Genomic DNA, 6,298 nt, shown 5'->3' on the forward strand with positions numbered 1-6,298 from the left:
CGCCGGCACCGACGGGCCAGGCAAGCTCAAGGCCGGCTGGGAGGCTCACCACCCCTCCAGCCATGGGGCCACGGGTCCAGCGGCCACGTGCAGGCTGCAGGAGGGGGCGGGGGACTTCCAGAGCGCCAGGCGAGTGAGCGAGTGGGCGAGAGGGAGGAGGGGGAGGGCGGGCGGGGGGAGGACTGACCCAGTGGTGGGGAACTAGGGAAGAACCGGGGGGCAGGTCTGGGGCGGTATGCAGCCAAGAAATGGAGGCAGGAAGCGCCCGCAGGGCTGGCCAGCCTCTGTCCACAGCCCCCGTCCCTCTGGGCACTGGGCACACCCCTGCCCCCAGCCCAGGCCCCTGCTCCCCGGTTCCCCTTGGGAGTGAGGGGGGAGGAGAAGCCTCAGAGAGGAAAGTTACAGCCCCAGAGCGGTCACCCGGGCTCTCCTGGAACGTCCTCGCCAGGACACTGCCATAGGAACCGGCATAAACAGACGTTCATGACAGGGGCTGTGAAAAGGCCATTGAGTAACTCACAGACGCAGGGGAGATGGGCTCCCACACCGGGAGTGGCCGCCGCCGAGGGCCCCTCAAACCTCAGGGGCCTGAGACACCCTCTGTGGAGGGACACGGCCGCATGGACCGCAGCAGTGCCGGGGGCCCTGCCCCTCATCTGTGACGGGGGGTGGTAGCCCCCACCTCTCAGAGCCTCAGTGGGCCTGCGCCCCCCGCTCTGGCCATTGTTGGGGGGCGGGGGGCACTGAAAGTTTCTGAAGTGCCAGGACCACCGGAGACGGGGTCGGGGATCAGGGATCAGGGAGGCATTGGCTGCGTCCACTCACGCGTGTCGACACCAGCACGTTGTCCCTCGGGCCACTTACCACCCTCAGCCCGAATCCCCCGCTCCGTCCCACACCCCGAGGGACTGAGGCCCAGAGAGGGAGCGAAAGGTCCATGTCGCAGGGGTTCTGGGGCAACGTCGAGCCCAGAGCCCCCTCTGACCTCCGGCCCGAGGCCTCCTGACCCCCGGCCCTGTTCCCGGCTCAGGCCGCGCGCAGAGGCCATAGTGTGGGGTAGGGCACTGGAATGCACGTGGCCCACCGGGCGTCCCCACCGGGCACCAGGCACCCGGGCAAAGGCGTGGGCCCCGGGCGCCCACGGCGAGCGGAGTAAAAGAGGGAGGGGCACGTGGCAGGGAGCACGACCCCTCGCAGTGACCCCTCGCACCTGTGAGGGTGGGGAGCAGCCACGGGCAGGCCCCTCTGTCAGGGGTGGGCGTCCTAGGGAGACGACATTCAAGCTGGACATGAAAGACAGTACGCAGTGCGCTGGGCAGAAAGGGACGCCAGCCGATGGGCGGGTCACACCGAGGGGCAGAGGTTCTGGCGGTTCCTGGATGACACAATCAGACTCGTGTTCTAGAAACATCCTTCTGGCTGCTGTGTAGGGAAGGACAGTAGGAGCCACAGCCAGAGGCCAGTGACCCCCTAGGAGCTGATGTGTCACCAGGCAGAGCTAAGAAGGGTGAGAGGTTTCAGACCGAAAGCAGGGACCCCTCCCCCACCGCATGTCCCTCTGGTGTCCAACTGCAAGTTTGTGGGGCGGAGGGGCCGAAGTCCATGTCCCGTGAGCAGGGCTGGCCTTGCTTTAAAGGGGGCTCCTGGGGTGGAAACTGAGCCTTCCTCGAGGAGCACATGGGTGGGGAGGGGTAGGAGGGGTCCTGTCTTCCCATTTTCTCCAGGCCCCAAAGGAACCCACTGGCCCCATCTGGAGCCCAGTGTCTGCCAGAGCCCTGCTCTGGAAAAGGCTCAGGGGACAGTGCCTGGCCGGCTCAGGAGCGAGAGGCCTGTGCCACCTGGCCGTGAGAGGGGACGCCAAGCAGCACCAGGAGTGAGCCCTGTGAGGGAGCCCCGGAGGTGGCCCAGCCCAGACACAGCACTGCCCCAGGAGGGGCCTGCCTTGTGGCCAGGGGCAGAGCCTGTCACAGCAGCCTCTGCTCATCGCGGGTGGGCCCTGGACATGAGCCCTGGACATGGCCCCTGGCTGGGAAGTGGGGAGGGGCGGCCTCTCCCTGGAGCTGACCGCTTCTCCGTCTGCTCCACCGTCCAGGGGGGGCCTTCGGCTTCGCCCACAGGAGCCCTGGCTGTTGTCAGTTGCTCTGTACTGTGAGCGTCTGACACCGCTGTTCCCACGCCCAGTGGAGAAACCAAGGTGAGGGCGACAGCCACTTGCTCGGCCTGCACGGGCCCCTCTGACAGGCCCACGGGCTGCACTGGGTCGGCTGTGCCGCCTCGCACGCCGCCTGCCCTCTTCGGGATCCAGTCGCGTGGCGGGGCTGGGCCCTGGAGCTGGGCAGGACAGGCCCCCGCTCCCAGGACGAGCACTCAGCCGGGAGGCACCAAGGCAGCAGGAAGGCTGTCTCCATGCCACGTGCCACACGTGGGCTGGCTCAGAGGGACAAGCAGACCCTTGCCTCTGCCCCGGGGTCTTCTGTGCCCACGGATATGGCCGGCTGCAGCTGTGGGACGAGGGGCTTGGCCCAGTCCAGACCCTGCCCCCCGGACTGCTGCCTGCTGGGGCCATTCCACAGCTGCCTGGCACAGTGGGGCTGCTTCCTTTCCAAATGTGAAGACAGACAACATGCTCCTGTGGGCAGGAGGAGAGGCGCCACGGGGGGCAGAGGCAGGCAAAGCGGGGGTGGGGGTGGAGGACCGCCCCAGGAGGCCCAGGAGGAGGAGCTGGCATCTGGAGGCCAGGGCAGGGTGCAGCCTTTTGTCCCAGCAAGGGTGGCGTCCGTGAGCCCATCCCACCAGGACTACGGTGCTCAGGGGAGGGGGGTCTCCGGTGGGCAGAGTCGCTTACCAGCTGCCCAGGGTGGGGGCGACACCCAGAGGGTGAGAGGAGTGGGGCTTTGGGCCCTCCCTGCTTCCAGGGACTGGTTGCAGCCCCATCTGGTGTCTGGGCCCTTCGTCCCTGGTGTCACACTGTGGGCCGAAGGAGCCTAGGATAGGCCGTGTCGAGCCTGGTTTGCACCTTGTATAAGAGTCAAGCCCCCCCAGCCCGCAGAGGGGCGCCGGGCGGGAGGCAGCAGAGGTGGCTGGGGGTGGAGGGAGGCAGGCTGGGCAGGTGGCACCTGTTCCCCAGGCACGACTTACAGAGTCGGCCAGGAGTAAGGGACTCAGCGGCCCAGAGGGGGCGGGAGGGGTCTGAGGCCTCCCAGTGAACCCGTGTCCACGTTGGGGCCAGGAGCCAGTCTGCTCTAGGCCCCAGAGAGCTGACATCCTGTAAGGTGGCCCGGCCACCCTTGCAGTAGCCCCCAGCTGGGCCCAAACCACAAGATCTGCTCACACGCTCAGAGTCCCTTGTCCCCAAGCCGGCTCCAGGTGCGCCCAGGCTCCGAGGAGTCAGGGGCCCGAGCACCATCTGCCTCGGACGTGTACCCCACCCCCACCCTCCACCACTGCCCTCCTTGTTCAAGGCTCATCCCAGGCCCCTTCCCCACTACAATGCAAACACCCACAGCTGGAGCCCCCAGGAGGAACGTGGGTGGCATCGTCCTCAGACCACCTTCCCCTCCAGGCCTGGACGTAAGGACCCTCTGATAAATAATGTCACAAAAGGCTTCTCTCTTCTCCTTCGTCATATTTCCCTTTTTGCTCTGGCCACCAGGAAACTCGGCACTGCCCTTGGGACCAACTACATGGCGACTCTTCTTGATCTCCCCACCCAATCCCACGCTTGGGGTTGGCTTTGCTGTTCTCTCTCCCATCTACCTACTTTCCTCGAATGTGTGTGTGTCTCTGGCAAACCTCCTGAGACCTGGGGCGGGGAGGGTAAGGTGGACTTGAACTTCATTTCCTTAAAGTCTCATGCTATGGAGCTGCAGCTACCAACACAGCTGGTGTCCAAACGAGCCTCAAGCTCAGGACGCAGCAGGACCTGGCAGAGCTGGTCCAAGAGAGAAAGGGGTGAAGGGGAAGGCGTGGGGGTCGCTCAGTGGCTTGCTGGTTAGGGGTGCTGGATGTCGAAGGGTGGTCGTTGCAAGCCGGAGCGGGGTCCGGAGCGGGGTCCGGAGCCGCAGCACCGGGCAGGGGAGGGAGCTCCAGGAAGAGGCCGAGGGAGAGAACCCAGACAAAGGCCCTTCTCCAAATCGCCAGCGGCCGGGGCGGGGGGCGCCTCTCTCCAAGGGAGGGCTCTGCTTTTCTCTCGAGCCAGGGCCCCTGACACCCGGGTTTAAGCGGCTGTACCCTTGGGCTCCAGCAGCCCTCTGTAGGGCGGGCCCTGTGCTGGCGCTGGGGACAGTGGGGGCTGGGGACGTAATGGGGTGGGCAGCCAATGGCAGCCTCGTGCGGACCCTGTTCAGAGGCCCGGCCCTTAGAAAGGTGGGAGCTGTAAAGAAAGTCTCGCTTTCTCTGGGACTCCGACCTCGCCTCTGGGAGGAGCTGAGTGGGGGGCGGGGTGCCTGGACGGCGAACCTCACCCCAGTTTGGGTTACGAGATAATCATGATACACTGGGGCCCGTTCTACCGGCACTACCCCCAGGGGTCCGCCAGGATGGGCGGGCTCCTCCGAGTCCCGTGGGCTGCTTTCCGATCTCCAACCTTTTCACGCTTCATTTCACCGGGGACCCCCGTGTTGGGGGACCAGCAGCCACAGGATGGGGGGTGGCAAGAGGCTGACCGGCTGGCCTCTGTCCAAGCCCTCACCGCCCTGCTTTAAGGGTGAGCCCAGCTGGCCCTTTAAGAAGCCGGGGCTGCTGCTGGCACTGTGCTCGGCTGGCCCCATGCAGAGACGGGCACGCTCCCGATCCTTCTGGAAGGCTGGGTTGGAGCCGAGACAAAGTGTTCTTGCCCAGCTCCGTAAACAAGCCTGAAGTGTTTTGAAAGCCTCTGCCGATAGAAAGGACTGAGAAATAAATGCCAGAATTGCAAAAGCAGGGCCCAGCTGCTGGGGCGCGGGGTGGGGGCAGGGGGCTCCGGATGTGGCCTCGTGGTGACAGACGGGTCTCCGTGTGGGCGCCGACGCTCCGGCCGGTGCTGCGTGTACAGATGCGGGCGCCGTGCGTGTGCCCGTGCGTGTGCGCAGACGCCTCCGCTGTGAACACGGGCGTGTGGAAGCGCCTGTGTTTTGCTGTGCCCCTGAGCCTGTGCGTGTGCCTGGGCCCGTCTGCACACCCATGGAGCGCACATGTGTGGGGACACAGCCGCTCCCAGCTCTTCCCAGCCAGAGGGGACCCAGGTTAGCGCCACCTTGGGAGGCAGCAGAGCCCGCTCCCCGGAGAGCTAATTAGTGGCCACGGAACGTGGAGACCCGACCTCCCACTGCAAGCCGTGGGCAGGAAGCTCGGGGCCGAGGCGAGCCGGCCAGAAGGCAGGCTTTCCCGGACCTTGTCGCGTGGCCCGTGTCGTCACACACGCGGTCTTCACGCAGTAGCGATGGCGCTGAGGGCGCGGGAGCTCCGTGGGCCTTCCCCGGGCTCTGGGGGTGTGTGGCCTCCGCGGGGTACAGACGGCAAAGCCTGGCCTTCACGACAGAGGTCAGGTTCCCACGCCAGCTCGGCCACTCCCGCTCTGTCACCCTGGGGCACGTGTTAAAGCCTCTGGGGCTCATGCCACAGCTGTAATATGGGTCGACACCGGCTCCCTGACGGGCCAGTGTGAAGGTTGGACCACAGCCCGTGCGCTGGGCGAGGTGCCTGCAACAGAGAAGCATGTGCCCCACCGCCCACCCCTGAGTCACCGGCCGGGCCTGGGCCCTGTCCTCCCACTGTGGCAGGGTTGAGGGTGTCGCCTCCTCCTGGAGTCGCCACCAGCCAGCCCCCCACCGCTCCCCAACACTCAGTCTGCCTGACTCAGGGCTGAGCGCTGGAGGGGCGGCGCACCGCCCAGGCTGGCTCCCCCAGGGACAGGCACACGCCTGGGCGGTTGGGAGGTGCCACGGCGTGGGACACACACGGCTGGCCTTGGGACCACGACGGGACACTGGGCCTGGCCTGGGGAGCGGGGAGGGCCGGGAAGACTTCCTGGAGGAGAGGAGGCAGGAGGCCTGAAGGAAGGGGGCGGGGTAGCCAGCGCCGAGGTGGGACAGGCCAGGCAATGGGTCAGGACAGCAGCGGGCACATGGTGCTCGCCTGACGCCCGCCGCAGGGACCAACGAAGCCACGAAGCAGGAGAAAACTGAACCTCAGAGAGCGACTGTCCCTCCGGGGTCACGGGACGCTCCCCGTTTGCCCGGCCCCTCGGCGCCTCCCCTCCCGGGCAGGGCCCCCCACAGCCTGCTCCTCTCCAGGTGTCACAAACACCGCCTGAGGCCCA

Source organism: Pteropus medius, unplaced genomic scaffold, assembly GCF_902729225.1.
Source record: "Pteropus medius unplaced genomic scaffold, Ma_sr-lr_union100, whole genome shotgun sequence".
In the NCBI taxonomy this organism is placed as follows: domain Eukaryota; kingdom Metazoa; phylum Chordata; class Mammalia; order Chiroptera; family Pteropodidae; genus Pteropus; species Pteropus medius.